A 16,048-nucleotide genomic window follows, 5' to 3' on the forward strand; every position below is an offset into this window, starting at 1 on the left:
GGATAAAATTCCTCAACAGAACATTTAGATATTGAACTCGTTATAAGCAACAGTATTTTATATAATACTTATTATAAGTAAATATTTCATTACGGTAACAAAGGATATCCGGAATCACACTTGGGTTATACCGGTGTAAATACAGATTTGATACGAATATAGTACTTGGTAAGCGTACCAAACGGTCGGTGTAAAGTAGGTTATTGTCCGGAGCCATCCATACTGTCATAGAAGCACTTAATCAAATCACGCAATATTGGATAAAATTCCTCAACAGAACATTTAGATATTGAACTCGTTATAAGCAACAGTATTTTATATACTTATTATAAGTAAATATTTCATTACGGTAACAAAGGATATCCGGAATCACACTTGAGTTATACCGGTGTAAATACAGATTTGATACGAATATAGTACTTGGTAAGTGTACCAAACGGTCGGTGTAAAGTAGGTTATTGTCCGGAGCAATCCATACTGTCATAGAAGCACTTAATCAAATCACGCAATATTGGATAAAATTCCTCAACAGAACATTTAGATATTGAACTCGTTATAAGCAACAGTACAATATTTTATATAATACTTATTATAAGTAAATATTTCATATAGATTAATATAATTTTTGTTATTACAGGTTTTGAATTCATTATAGATTTCCGGGCGTAATAGGTGCCATCAACGGTACTCACGTAGCAATTTGGCCTCCAAACAAGGAACGGGAGCATTTATATATCAATCGCAAACTATATCATTCGTTAAATGTTTTGATAGTAAGTATTATATAAGATAAATAATAAGTATTATATAAAAATTATTATTACAAAACAATTATTTCTGAATCTTTTTAAGGTCAGTGATTTCAATGGAAAGATACTATTTGTAAATAGTGGTCATGGGGGGAGGAAGAACCCACAATGCACGTGTCTGGAATGCTTCAATTCTTTCGCGTCACTTAAAACAGCAATTTCAGAATGGACGAACAAATGCTTGGTTATTAGGTATATTACATTAATATTATTATTAATATTAGTAATATTATATGATATACATACTACGTTTACGCGAGCGTTACTTCTGTAGTAACTTACGATAATTCACTCGTTTACGCGCGGAGTAAATTATCGTAAGTTACTACAAAATCCCGTTTATGCGAAGGAATTATCGTAAATTACTACAGAAGTAACGCTCGCGTAAACATAGTAACAGATAGAAGTGTTATATCGTTGATATATGCATAGCATGATCTTAATATTATAAGTAATTCCGGATATCCTTTGTTACCGTACTTATTGACACCAAAACTAAGACAACCAGAAGGATCGCCTTCGGTTCGTTACAATAATGCTCATGTAAGAGCTCGGTCATGTATAGAACGAGCTATTGGGATGTTAAAGGGACGATGGAGGTGTCTAAGAAAGAAGAGAGCATTGCATTATTCACCAGAATTTTCAGGTAAGATTCATATACCAATTGCATCTTGTAAATACTAATGTAATATACCAATAGTAATATTAATTTTATAATGTTATAAACAATTTCAGCTCTCATTGTTAATGCTTGCTGCGTTGTTCAAAACATAGCAAAATTTTACAACATACCGCAGCCTGAGATATATTGCGACGAATTGGACATACAGGAAAGAAATATGGGATTGAACGATATAAGAAATCAAGAGACACGGTAGTGTCTCGTGCCAAGTACACGCGGAGCGAGACCGACCGTGACTCTTTTACGCGACGCGACGGGTTGCGAGTACCCGAGATGTTGAGATCTCGATAACGAGTGAACGGATCAAATTCTAAGTAGGCTTGATCGATAGTTTGGGGTCGAAAAGGGGGGGTATCTCTTATAATATTTTCCGCTACGAGCCCTACGAGCGGAGATATTGCGACGAAAAGTCCAAATGTGTGAAAATTTTATTTAAGATACTCCTCCTCCTCCTAACGCCGACGTCTTATGACATATATATAATCAGAAATGTCACTTTCACTTTTTCGACGCTGGTAGCGCAGGTATCGCCAGTTTCGATATCGCGCGCGTATTTCGATCGATCTAGTAGGTAAATTAAATTAGGTCGATAGACTTATCGGTCAGGAGGAAGATTTCTATTTAGGTAAATTAGGTATATATATAATACATATTGAGTCAATTGCTTCATGTTTATCTGGAGAGATTTCGTATCCTTACATTGTATTACCACCGCTGCCGGAAAAGAAGGTTCTCTCCGCTGGGCAGAAAGTGCCGCTAGGGAATTTTTAAGTCGATTCTTATGAATCAAGCTTGAATTCGATGTCTAGGTATCCTAGGTTGCCGATGACGAGGTCCAGATAGTGCGCTTCATAGTTTTCGGTGTCCAGGTGTAATAATACGTTGAATTCGATGTCTACGTGTCCCAGGTTGCCGATGACGAGGTCCACATAGTGCGCTCCGTAGTATTCGGTGTTTACGTGTATTAATACTTTGAATTTGATGTCCACGTGTCCCAGGTTGCCGATTGCGGGATACAGATAGTGCGTTTCATAGTTTTCGGTGTCCAGGTGTAATCGTACGTTGAATTCGATGTCTAGGTGTTCCAGGTTGCCGATGACGAGGTCCACATAGTGCGCTCCGTAGTTTTCGGTGTCTACGTGTATTAATACCTTGAATTCGATGTCCACGTGTCCCAGGTTGCCGATGACGGGATCCAGATAGTGCGTTTCATAGTTTTCGGTGTCCAGGTATAATTGTACGTTGAATTCGATGTCTAGGTGTCCCAGGTTGCCGATGACGAGGTCCACATAGTGCGCTTCGTAGTTTTTGGTGTCCAGGTGTAATAATACGTTGAATGCGATGTCTAGGTGTCCCAGGTTGCCGATGACGATGTCTAGATAGTGAGCTCCGTAGTTTTCGGTGTCTACGTGTATTAATACCTTGAATTCGATGTCCACGTGTCCCAGGTTGCCGATGACGGGATCCAGATAGTGCGTTTCATAGTTTTCGGTGTCCAGGTATAATTGTACGTTGAATTCGATGTCTAGGTGTCCCAGGTTGCCGATGACGAGGTCCACATAGTGCGCTTCGTAGTTTTTGGTGTCCAGGTGTAATAATACGTTGAATGCGATGTCTAGGTGTCCCAGGTTGCCGATGACGATGTCTAGATAGTGAGCTCCGTAGTTTTCGGTGTCTACGTGTATTAATACCTTAAATTCGATGTCTAGGTGTCCCAGGTTGCCGATGACGAGGTCCACATAGTGCGCTCCGTAGTTTTCGGTGTCTACGTGTATTAATACCTTGAAATTGATGTCTAGGTGTCCCAGGTTGCTGATGACGAGGTCCAGATAGTGCGCTCCGTAGTTTTCGGTGTCTACGTGTATTAATACCTTGAAATTGATGTCTACGTGTCCCAGGTTGCCGATGACGAGGTTCACATAGTGCGCTTTGTAGTTTTTGGTGTCTAGGTGTATTAATAACTTTAAATCTGAATGTAGGACACGTAGATATCGAATTCGAGGTATTAATACACGTAGACACCGAAAACTACGGAGCGCACTATGTGGACCTCGTCATCGGCAACGTGGGACACCTAGACATCGAATTCAACGTATTATTACACCTGGACACCGAAAACTATGGAGCGCACTATCTGGAACCCGTCATCGGCAACCTGGAACACGTGGACATCGAATTCAAGGTATTAATACACCTGGACACCGAAAACTATGGAGTGCACTATGTGGACCTCGTTATCGGCAACCTGGGACACCTAGACATCAAATTCAAGCTTGATTCATAAGAATCGACTTAAAAATTCCCTAGCGGCAGAATTAAAATTATGTCATGACATAATAAAAATCCGCTGAATTAAAATTATGTCTAGACATAATAAAAATTGGACGAATAATAGTAACCTTTCGAAAGTAGAGGTTTTAAGCTTGAAATTTAAATTTTATTCATTTTTAACAAAGTTACCGCTGTTCGAATTTTGCCTATTTTTAAAGATAAATTTAGTGTTCCTTCAATTTTTGTGAGAAATGTATAATTTACTTTTACTTAAATATTATTAATTTTTATGTATTTGTTGTTATTGCTAATTTTGTGAATAATTAAAAAATAAAAAATAAAAATGTTTTGCAGATCCTTGCTTAACACTACAAAATAGGTGATATCAGTACAAAATTACCTTTTTCAAAAAAGGTAAAAAAAGTGCCAAGTACACGCAATGTATTTTGTAAATTCAATCGAAAAATTATCTCACAAAATTGTCTCACAAAAATTGTCTCACAAAATTATTAAATTACAAAATTGTTATTTTATTCAATCCAAGTGATATCTACCTCGAAAAAACCTAAATAACAAGTGGTATCTATTTAAAAAAAAATACGTGAAATCTTTTAATACTGCGCCAATTACAAAGAGAGAATATATATATATATATATATATATATATATACCTTAACAAAATTATTATTATATCACGAAATTGCGTTACCAAACTCAATCCAAGTGATATATACCTTAACAAAATTATATCACAAAATTGTTTTACCTAACTCAACCTAAGTGATATGTTATTTCAAAAAAATATATGAAATCTTTAAATTACGCCAACTACAAAGAGAATATATATATTGCTTTGAAAAATAATTGTAGTGCAACTACTCTTAAAAAATAAAACAAAATTGTGTTACCTAACTCAACCCAAGTGGTATGTATCTTTGTATTCCTGAGGATCTTTCTATCAACCCAAGTGGTAGTAGTTTTAATTCTCCTCGATAAAATTATAATATTACAAAGAATCATTTAATCATTTTAATCACAAAGAATTAAAGAGGTAACATTATAAAATAAAAATATTTAATTAAAATAAAATAAATAAATTTTTCTTGTAAAAAACTTGGCGCTGCTTTTTTAAAGTCTATCCAGACAAATTTGCATCGCGCATAAACATAAGCGTAAGAAATTGATTGGTTCATATATATGTGCAAAAGGAAATAGACCAATCCATCTCTTTATGCATATGCTTATGCACCTATGCAAGTTTGTCTAGATTAATCTTAAAAAAGCAGCGCCAAGTTTTTTACAAGAAAAATTTATTTATTTTATTTTAATTAAATATTTTTATTTTATAATGTTACCTCTTTAATTCTTTGTGATTAAAATGATTAAATGATTCTTTGTAATATTATAATTTTATCAAGGAGAATTAAAACTACTACCACTTGGGTTGATAGAAAGATCCTCAGGAATACAAAGATACATACCACTTGGGTTGAGTTAGGTAACACAATTTTGTTTTATTTTTTAAGAGTAGTTGCACTACAATTATTTTTCAAAGCAATATATATATTCTCTTTGTAGTTGGCGTAATTTAAAGATTTCATATATTTTTTTGAAATAACATATCACTTAGGTTGAGTTAGGTAAAACAATTTTGTGATATAATTTTGTTAAGGTATATATCACTTGGATTGAGTTTGGTAACGCAATTTCGTGATATAATAATAATTTTGTTAAGGTATATATATATATATATATATATATATATATATTCTCTCTTTGTAATTGGCGCAGTATTAAAAGATTTCACGTATTTTTTTTTAAATAGATACCACTTGTTATTTAGGTTTTTTCGAGGTAGATATCACTTGGATTGAATAAAATAACAATTTTGTAATTTAATAATTTTGTGAGACAATTTTTGTGAGACAATTTTGTGAGATAATTTTTCGATTGAATTTACAAAATACATTGCGTGTACTTGGCACTTTTTTTACCTTTTTTGAAAAAGGTAATTTTGTACTGATAATGTAAACGGCAACGAAATACGAGAACGTGTAATTCAACAGTATTATATATGTATATTCATGGCATTTTTTGCCAAATCTCTAGACTTATCAAAAAATCAACCAACTAGCAGGTGAAACAGGAGCTTGAATAGAATACATAATGTATGTATGTAAACTTTTCTTGTATTCGATATGATTTAGTAAATACAGCGCGGACTCTGTTTCCCGAAAAGATAGTCCCAGCACCCACCAGCGTAGCCGGTGCGGACTCTATCTTTAAAAGGAAACAGTCCCAGCACCCACCGGTGCTTTACTGAACCATTGCAAATACAAGAAAAATGTATATTCATACATTATGTTTTCTGCTCAAGCTCCTGTTTCACCTGCTAGTTGGTTGATCTTTTGATAAGTCTAGAGATTTGGCAAAAAATGCTATAAATATACATATATAATACTGTTGAATGACACGTTCCCTTTTAAAGCTCGCAGAAAAATCATTTAAGAGATATTAATCTTGCACAAGAATGCGTTTATTTGCATATATGTCTAACTTACAATTTCTTACATTCTTGTACTTTGAGAGGGAATATGTTTGAAAGTAATGTTAGAAGTATAAGCAGATATAGACTCAAAACATAATTTGGCTTCTGATTCATACCAACGTCGTATTAGTCAAGACTTTTTGTCTTGTATGTGCCAATCATCATTGGCCTAGTTTATACCGACCGTTTGGTACGCGTACCAAGTACTATATCTGTATCAAATCCGTATTAAATCTTGGGTTATACCGGTGTAAATAGAGATTTGATACGAATTTGATACGAATATAGTACTTGGTAAGCGTACCAAACGGTCGGTGTAAACTAGGCCATTGTCCGGAGCAATCCATACTGTCATAGAAGCACTTAATCAAAACACGCAATATTGGATAAAATTCCCCAACAGAACATTTAGATATTGAACTCATTAAGCAACAGAACAATATTTTATATAATACTTATTATAAGTAAATATTTCATATAGATTAATAATTTTTATTGTTATTACAGGTTTTGAATTCATTGTAGATTTCCGGGCGTAATAGGTGCCATCAACGGTACTCACGTAGCAATTTGGCCTCCAAACAAGGAACGGGAGCATTTATATAACAATCGCAAACTATATCATTCGTTAAATGTTTTGATAGTATTATATAAGATAAATAATAAGTATTATATAAAAAATTATTATTACAAAAGAATTATTTTTGAATCTTTTCAAGATACTATTTGTAAATAGTGGTCATGGGGAGGAAGAACCCACGATGCACGTGTCTGGGACGCTCTAATTCTTTCGTGTCACTTAGAACAGCAATTTCAGAATGGACGAACAAATTCTTGGTTATTAGGTATATTACATTAATATTATTATTAAAATTAGAAATATTATATGATATACATACTACGTTTACGCGAGCGTTACTTCTGTAGTAACTTACGATAATTCACTCGTTTACGCGGAGTAAATTATCATAAGTTACTACAAAATCCCGTTTATGCGAAGGAATTATCGTAAGTTACGACAGAAGTAACGCTCGCGTAAACGTAGTAACAGATAGAAGTGTTATATCGTTGATATATGCATAGCATGATCTTAATATTATACGTGATTCCGGATATCCTTTGTTACCGTACTTATTGACACCAAAACTAAGACAACCTTCGGCTCGTTACACTAATGCTCATGTAACAGCTCGGTCATGTATAGAACGAGCTATTGGGATGTTAAAGGGACGATGGAGATGTCTAAGATAGGAGAGAGCATTGCATTATTCACCAGAATTTTCAGGTAAGATTCATATACCAATTGCATCTTGTAAATACTAATGTAATATACCAATAGGGACCAGGAGCCTTAAAAAAAGTAATCAATGCCACTTCGATACTACCGATGCTACTCAATTTGCAACTAGCCTGTCTGTAGACTTCCAGCTCACAAGAACGTGCCTCCGTCTTCTTCGTCCTCTTCTAATTATATGTTTGTGTAAGTGGAGTATGGATTCCTTTTGGATGTTGTAATCGGAAAGAGTTCTGCCGTCTTCCAGCTGCTTGCCAACAAAGATTAAACGCTGCTGAACCTGGGGAATTCCTTATCTATCCTGAATTATAGCTTTCACGTTTTCTGTGGTGTCAAAAGTTGCTTTCACGAAAAATTGAATTCTTCCTCGAAGACGCAGAACCATATAAAGCGTGAATTTCTTTTGAATGTTGTAATCGGAAAGAGTTCCATATTCCAGTTGCTTGCCAGCGAAAGTCAGACACTGTTGATCCGGAGAATTTCCTCTTTGTCCTAGATTAGGACAAATCATTTTCACTGCCAAAAAAAAATATAATTGTTAAGTACAAAATAAAAATAGTATTATATTAAGTAATAAATAAAAACAACAACAAGAACATAAAATTATACACTGTAGACTTTTTTCTGATCTTTTAAATATATGCATATCATTATAATAAAAATATAGAAGTTTTCATTACTTTGTTGGCGAAGATATAAATATATCCATTGCACGTCTCATTTGTCGTAACTCAGTCAGTGCAGATTGTTGCACTTCCAAACATTGCCTTTGAATACATAGTTCCTCTTTTTTTAATTGTATTTTTTCTTTTTGAAGATTAACCATTTCAACTGACATTGATTTAACTTCTGATTCTGAAATGTAAAATAAAAAAAAATTGAGTTGTATTAATATTTGTATATGCTATTTTATTTATTTAAGTATAACTACTTTCTGTTACAAACCTTTATTTAAAGCTGCATTGCTTGTACGTAGCTTTTTATGAAGTGGCAAATAATCTTTATAACATTGTGATTCTTGTGTCAGTATATCTCACAAAAATTGTCTCACAAAATTGTCTCACAAAAATTGTCTCACAAAATTATTAAATTACAAAATTGTTACTTTATTCAATCCAAGTGATATCTACCTCGAAAAAACCTAAATAACAAGTGGTATCTATTTAAAAAAAAATATGTGAAATCTTTTAATACTGCGCCAATTACAAAGAGAGAAATATACCTTAACAAAATTATTATTATATCACGAAATTGCGTTACCAAAATCAATCCAAGTGATATATATATACCTTAACAAAATTATTATTATATCACAAAATTGCGTTACCAAACTCAATCCAAGTGATACGTACCAATAACCTAAGTGGTAGTAGCCTTATTTCTCCTTAACAAAATTATATCACAAAATTGCGTTACCTAACTCAACCTAAGTGATATGTTATTTCAAAAAAATATATGAAATCTTTAAATTGCGCCAACTATAAAGAGAATATATATATTGCTTTGAAAAATAATTGTAGTGCAACTACTCTTAAAAAATAAAACAAAATTGTGTTACCTAACTCAACCCAAGTGGTATGTATCTTTGTATTCCTGAGGATCTTTCTATCAACCCAAGTGGTAGTAGTTTTAATTCTCCTTGATAAAATTATAATATTACAAAGAATCATTTAATTATTTTAATCACAAAGAATTAAAGAGGTAACATTATAAAATAAAAATATTTAATTAAAATAAAATAAATAAATTTTTCTTGTAAAAAACTTGGCGCTGCTTTTTTAAAGTCTATCCAGACAAATTTGCATCGCGCATAAACATAAGCGTAAGAAATTGATTGGTTCATATATATGTGCAAAAAGAAATAGACCAATCCATCTCTTTATGCATATGCTTATGCACCTATGCAAGTTTGTCTGGATTAACCTTAAAAAAGCAGCGCCAAGTTTTTTACAAGAAAAATTTATTTATTTTATTTTAATTAAATATTTTTATTTTATAATGTTACCTCTTTAATTCTTTGTGATTAAAATAATTAAATAATTCTTTGTAATATTATAATTTTATCAAGGAGAATTAAAACTACTACCACTTGGGTTGATAGAAAGATCCTCAGGAATACAAAGATACATACCACTTGGGTTGAGTTAGGTAACACAATTTTGTTTTATTTTTTAAGAGTAGTTGCACTACAATTATTTTTCAAAGCAATATATATATTCTCTTTATAGTTGGCGCAATTTAAAGATTTCATATATTTTTTTGAAATAACATATCACTTAGGTTGAGTTAGGTAACGCAATTTTGTGATATAATTTTGTTAAGGAGAAATAAGGCTACTACCACTTAGGTTATTGGTACGTATCACTTGGATTGAGTTTGGTAACGCAATTTTGTGATATAATAATAATTTTGTTAAGGTATATATATATATCACTTGGATTGATTTTGGTAACGCAATTTCGTGATATAATAATAATTTTGTTAAGGTATATTTCTCTCTTTGTAATTGGCGCAGTATTAAAAGATTTCACATATTTTTTTTTAAATAGATACCACTTGTTATTTAGGTTTTTTCGAGGTAGATATCACTTGGATTGAATAAAGTAACAATTTTGTAATTTAATAATTTTGTGAGACAATTTTTGTGAGACAATTTTGTGAGACAATTTTTGTGAGACAATTAAGTGAGACAATTTTTGTGAGACAATTTTGTGAGACAATTTTTGTCAGACAATTTTGTGAGACAACTTTTGTGAGACAATTTTGTGAGATCATTTTTCAAAACGTTGTGAGTTTAAATATATTAATTATTAGGCCAGTTGGGTCGAACAAAAACGACTTCTGTTTTTAATAATTTTGTTAAGAAAAATTAAAGCTACTATCACCTAGGTTAGAATAGATTTTATTTTTTTTGCATTTAAAATTAATGATACTACCACTTGGTTTTTTTCCGAGGTAACAACCACGCGTGTACTTGGCGCCCTTTTTTTACCTTTTTTGAAAAAGGTAATTTTGTACTAATATCATGCATTTTGTAGTGTTACGCATCCTCTTCTAAAAAGGGCATGTCATCCATACTCGAATCTATCGAAATATTATTGTCGCTTTTCCGCAATGCGGATTGGTTCTCTTGTGCTTACTTCATGACCGGCTGTCATGGCATATTTTGACAGTTGTGTGGTTAATAGTGTAATAAGTAACAGTGAAATATTAAAGTTAAATAGCGCGCGTGCATGTCTATATAATACAAGAAAAATTTATTTATTTTATTTTAATTAAATATTTTTATTTTATAATGTTACCTCTTTAATTTTTTGTGATTAAAATGATTCTTTGTAATATTATAATTTTATCAAGAAGAATTAAAACTACTACCACTTGGGTTGATAGAAAGACCCTTATTAGGAATACAAAGATACATACCACTTGGGTTAAGTTAGGTAACACAATTTTGTTTTATTTTTTAAGAGTAGTTGCACTACAATTATTTTTCAAAGCAATATATATATTCTCTTTATAGTTGGCGTAATTTAAAGATTTCATATATTTTTTGAAATAACATATCACTTAGGTTGAGTTAGATAACGCAATTTTGTGATATAATTTTGTTAAGGAGAAATAAGACTACTACCACTTAGGTTGGTACGTATCACTTGGATTGAGTTTGGTAACGCAATTTTGTGATATAATAATAATTTTGTTAAGGTATATATGTATATATATACCTATATATATTCTCTCTTTGTAATTGGCGCAGTATTAAAAGATTTCACATATTTTTTTTAAATAGATTTTACTTGTTATTTAAGTTTTTTGAGGTAGATATCACTTGGATTGAATAAAGTAACAATTTTGTAATGTAATAATTTTGTTAAGAAAAATTAAAGCTACTACCACCTAGGTTAGAATAGATTTTATTTATTTTTTAATTTAAAATTAATGATACTACCACTTGGTTTTTTTCGAGGTAACAACCACGCGTGTACTTGGCGCCTTTTTTTTACCTTTTTTGAAAAAGGTAATTTTGTACTGATATCATGCATTTTGTAGTGTTACGCATCCTCTTCTAACTAGTCTTATAAAGAATATATCTTACAAACAGTATGTACAGATTGTAAAGCTAAAGGTGTTACAGACTATTATTTCTAAGAAAATAGATTTTTTTAAATAACATGTAGACATGATACAAATAAAATAAATTTATTCTTTATGTTTTTTTGTACTTTTAAGTACTCTGCATTTAAAAATAATTTACATTATTTTCATCCATTTGCATCATGTCTATTTGTTATTTTAAAAAATTTGGCAATTATACCGTTCAATAAAGCAAAGTTTCAGCTTTAAGAATCTGTTTTTTGAATTGCAATACGATGATTTTTAAGGAAGTTATGAGCAATTAAAGTCAAAATGCTCATTTCTTATTCAATCCACGATAAAAACTTTCAAAAGTAGAGATTTCAAGCTTTAAAATCCTTTTTTTAAATTTAAATTTTGTTCATTTTTAACAAAGTTACAGCTGCTTGAATTTTGCCTATTTTTAAAGACAAATTTAGTGTTCTTTTAAAATACCTGACACATTGAAGATAATGAAAGTGCTTCTAGCATGCTCGAATTTTAGATTTCGAATATGCAACAAAATCAATATGTAAGTATTTCTTCAGAAAAATGCATCAACATTGGTTTGCGCTTAAACGTTAAATTTTCTTTTCCTGCGTTAAAAACTAAAGTTACGATTTATATAAACATTATTGGTGCAATAACTAGGTAAAACATTAATTTAAACATACATGTGTAGTTTAGACAGGATATAAATCCAGGTCAGTATTACAAATTTCTTGAATGTACCAGCATTTAATTATACAGTAAATAATATATTTATTTACAGTTACAATAGATTATACATATTTAATAATAGAACAAGAAGTTTGAGTCGCCAGTAGATAATTAAAAATTACTAAAGATGTTGTAATCGACCCAACTGGCCAAATTTATTAATCGAAAAACGCTACGTTTCGACCGAGGATCCGGTCCTTTTCAAGCGTGTATACAAAACTCACAAATGTCGATTAGTCAAGCATAATGCCCTAACTACACCGAATCTAAAAGCTAAACGACACAAAATTAATTTGCAATTAAGTGAAAATTATATCAATATTATACGAAACAGAAACTTACATATTTGTGCGTCGGAATCTAAGTAATAACAAATTTGTTAAACGGTATATTTCGTGAAATGTTTGTAACATGACATAGCAGTGCGGTGGTACAATTTAGACTGATGAACCTGACAATTATAAACAGACTGGTGCCGTAAACAATAAAAGGCAAGAACATAGAGAGGGAAGCAGCGGAGAGGAGAGACCAGCTATATTTCTTTTATGATATGTTCGTAGAGAACGTTAAGATTCTCCGTGTCCTTTTGCAAATTGATGGTGTCGTCAAATTTTTTAATAAAAAACATCTCCGCTATTTCTCTCTTTCTGGTCTGTCCTTCCTTATGTAATATTTCAGGTTTTCCCCAGTCAAAATCATGCCCATAGGATATTCGGTGTTCACTCACTACAGAAAGATTGCTAGCGTGTTTTCTAATATCGCTCTGGTGTTCCCTGAGACGCGTACACAGATGCCTTTTAGTCTGCCCTATATATGTGGCCCTACAATCCCTGCAGTTAATTTTGTACACTATGTCAGTTTGTTTTAGGTCGTTAATTCTGTCTTTGCCCCGTCTTATTAAGCAATCAAGTTTTTTAGGAACCGTGTATAAGGTAGTGATGTGGAGTTCATTTAAAGTACGGCAAATGCTATCACTCAACGTTTTTATATAGGGTAAAGGTATGCAGTTTTTAAAATCAAAAGTTGTGTTATTGTCAGTGGGAGTATTAAGTGTGTTGTTACGTGTTTTGAGAGTGTTTAGACGTTTGGCAATGTGTTTATTAACGATTGGTTTAGGAAAACTGTTGTTGCTCAAAATTTCTTTAATTATCTTAATATTGCCATCGTGGAATTTTTCATTAGAAAGTAAAACCGCGCGATCAACCAAGCTAGTAATAGTGTTCAATTTGTATTTTAAAGGATGGTTAGAATGAAAATTTATGTAACGTCCAGAGAACGTCGGTTTTCGATACCAATTGGTTATTAATAAGTTGCCATTCCTAATTACAGTCGTATCCAGGAAGTTGAGTGACGCATTCGTTTCAATTTCATAAGTGAACCTAAGTCTAGGATGATATCCGTTGAAAACTTTTAAAATCAAGCCCACACTTGTTTTGGGAATCACCGCAAAAATGTCATCGACATATCTAATGAATATCCGGATGTTAAAATTCAAAAGGCTTAGGCAATGCGTCTCTAAGTCATCCATGACAATATCAGCGACGACCGGCGATAAAGGAGATCCCATGGGGCTGCCGAAGATTTGTTCGTAAATTTCGCCGTTAAAACTAAAACTAGTGGACGATAAAATAAGATCAATTGCGTGTAAAAACTGTGATAAATTGAGGTCAGTCTTGCTAGAAATATAGTTCCACCTTTTTTCAATTCCCTTTAATACTAAATCTTTAGGGATGTTCGTAAATAGTGCCGTGACGTCAAGTGAAATAAGTGTTTCGTCATCCTTAATATTCATGTTGTTTATAAACTTCGCAAAAGACCAACTATCTTTTATGTGCGATTTCGGTTTCGGGATCGACGTATGTAAGGTCTTTTGGAGGAGACTAGCCACGTTATAGAGCGGGCTACCCAACGCTGAGACAATAATACGTAAAGGGAGGCCGGCCTTGTGAACTTTCGGCAGTCCGTAGGCTCTCGGTAGATTTCCATTGGTGCAATTGAGTATTTTGTATGTACAGTCACTGATGATGCCATTGTCAAGCCAAGATTTGACCAATTCATGAATTTTAGATGTAATTTTATTTATCGGATCTTTTTTCAATTTTTTATAAGTGTCTTGGTCTCCAAGCGCTTCTTTGGCAGCCCCATGGGATCTCCTTTATCGCCGGTCGTCGCTGATATTGTCATGGATGACTTAGAGACGCATTGCCTAAGCCTTTTGAATTTTAACATCCGGATATTCATTAGATATGTCGATGACATTTTTGCGGTGATTCCCAAAACAAGTGTGGGCTTGATTTTAAAAGTTTTCAACGGATATCATCCTAGACTTAGGTTCACTTATGAAATTGAAACGAATGCGTCACTCAACTTCCTGGATACGACTGTAATTAGGAATGGCAACTTATTAATAACCAATTGGTATCGAAAACCGACGTTCTCTGGACGTTACATAAATTTTCATTCTAACCATCCTTTAAAATACAAATTGAACACTATTACTAGCTTGGTTGATCGCGCGGTTTTACTTTCTAATGAAAAATTCCACGATGGCAATATTAAGATAATTAAAGAAATTTTGAGCAACAACAGTTTTCCTAAACCAATCGTTAATAAACACATTGCCAAACGTCTAAACACTCTCAAAACACGTAACAACACACTTAATACTCCCACTGACAATAACACAACTTTTGATTTTAAAAACTGCATACCTTTACCCTATATAAAAACGTTGAGTGATAGCATTTGCCGTACTTTAAATGAACTCCACATCACTACCTTATACACGGTTCCTAAAAAACTTGATTGCTTAATAAGACGGGGCAAAGACAGAATTAACGACCTAAAACAAACTGACATAGTGTACAAAATTAACTGCAGGGATTGTAGGGCCACATATATAGGGCAGACTAAAAGGCATCTGTGTACGCGTCTCAGGGAACACCAGAGCGATATTAGAAAACACGCTAGCAATCTTTCTGTAGTGAGTGAACACCGAATATCCTATGGGCATGATTTTGACTGGGGAAAACCTGAAATATTACATAAGGAAGGACAGACCAGAAAGAGAGAAATAGCGGAGATGTTTTTTATTAAAAAATTTGACGACACCATCAATTTGCAAAAGGACACGGAGAATCTTAACGTTCTCTACGAACATATCATAAAAGAAATATAGCTGGTCTCTCCTCTCCGCTGCTTCCCTCTCTATGTTCTTGCCTTTTATTGTTTACGGCACCAGTCTGTTTATAATTGTCAGGTTCATCAGTCTAAATTGTACCACCGCACTGCTATGTCATGTTACAAACATTTCACGAAATATACCGTTTAACAAATTTGTTATTACTTAGATTCCGACGCACAAATATGTAAGTTTCTGTTTCGTATAATATTGATATAATTTTCACTTAATTGCAAATTAATTTTGTGTCGTTTAGCTTTTAGATTCGGTGTAGTTAGGGCATTATGCTTGACTAATCGACATTTGTGAGTTTTGTATACACGCTTGAAAAGGACCGGATCCTCGGTCGAAACGTAGCGTTTTTCGATTAATAAATTTGGCCAGTTGGGTCGATTACAACATCTTTAGTAATATTAAATAAAACTTGATT

General features: G+C 32.8%; 3 long non-coding RNA genes across 3 annotated transcripts; 2 read left to right on the top strand and 1 right to left on the bottom strand.

Annotated features, from left to right (window-relative positions):
- Nucleotides 1-7,010: 7,010 nt before the first annotated feature.
- Nucleotides 7,011-8,125, top strand: LOC139781074 (uncharacterized). The gene is made up of 4 exons (XR_011720413.1): nucleotides 7,011-7,155; nucleotides 7,500-7,595; nucleotides 7,650-7,790; nucleotides 8,044-8,125. It is a non-coding gene; the product is annotated as an uncharacterized lncRNA (long non-coding RNA).
- Nucleotides 8,126-12,563: 4,438 nt separating this feature from the next.
- On the bottom strand, nucleotides 12,564-14,556 carry LOC139781073 (uncharacterized). The gene is made up of 2 exons (XR_011720412.1): nucleotides 12,780-14,556; nucleotides 12,564-12,710 (listed from the first exon to the last, which is right to left on the bottom strand). It is a non-coding gene; the product is annotated as an uncharacterized lncRNA (long non-coding RNA).
- A 23-nt stretch (nucleotides 14,557-14,579) lies between these two features.
- Nucleotides 14,580-16,021, top strand: LOC139781072 (uncharacterized). The gene is made up of 2 exons (XR_011720411.1): nucleotides 14,580-15,805; nucleotides 15,875-16,021. It is a non-coding gene; the product is annotated as an uncharacterized lncRNA (long non-coding RNA).
- Nucleotides 16,022-16,048: the final 27 nt, after the last annotated feature.

The sequence above is a fragment of the Temnothorax nylanderi genome, unplaced genomic scaffold (assembly GCF_030848795.1).
Source record: "Temnothorax nylanderi isolate EJ_2023f unplaced genomic scaffold, tnyl_v1.0 TNYL_tig0314_pilon, whole genome shotgun sequence".
Taxonomy (NCBI): domain Eukaryota; kingdom Metazoa; phylum Arthropoda; class Insecta; order Hymenoptera; family Formicidae; genus Temnothorax; species Temnothorax nylanderi.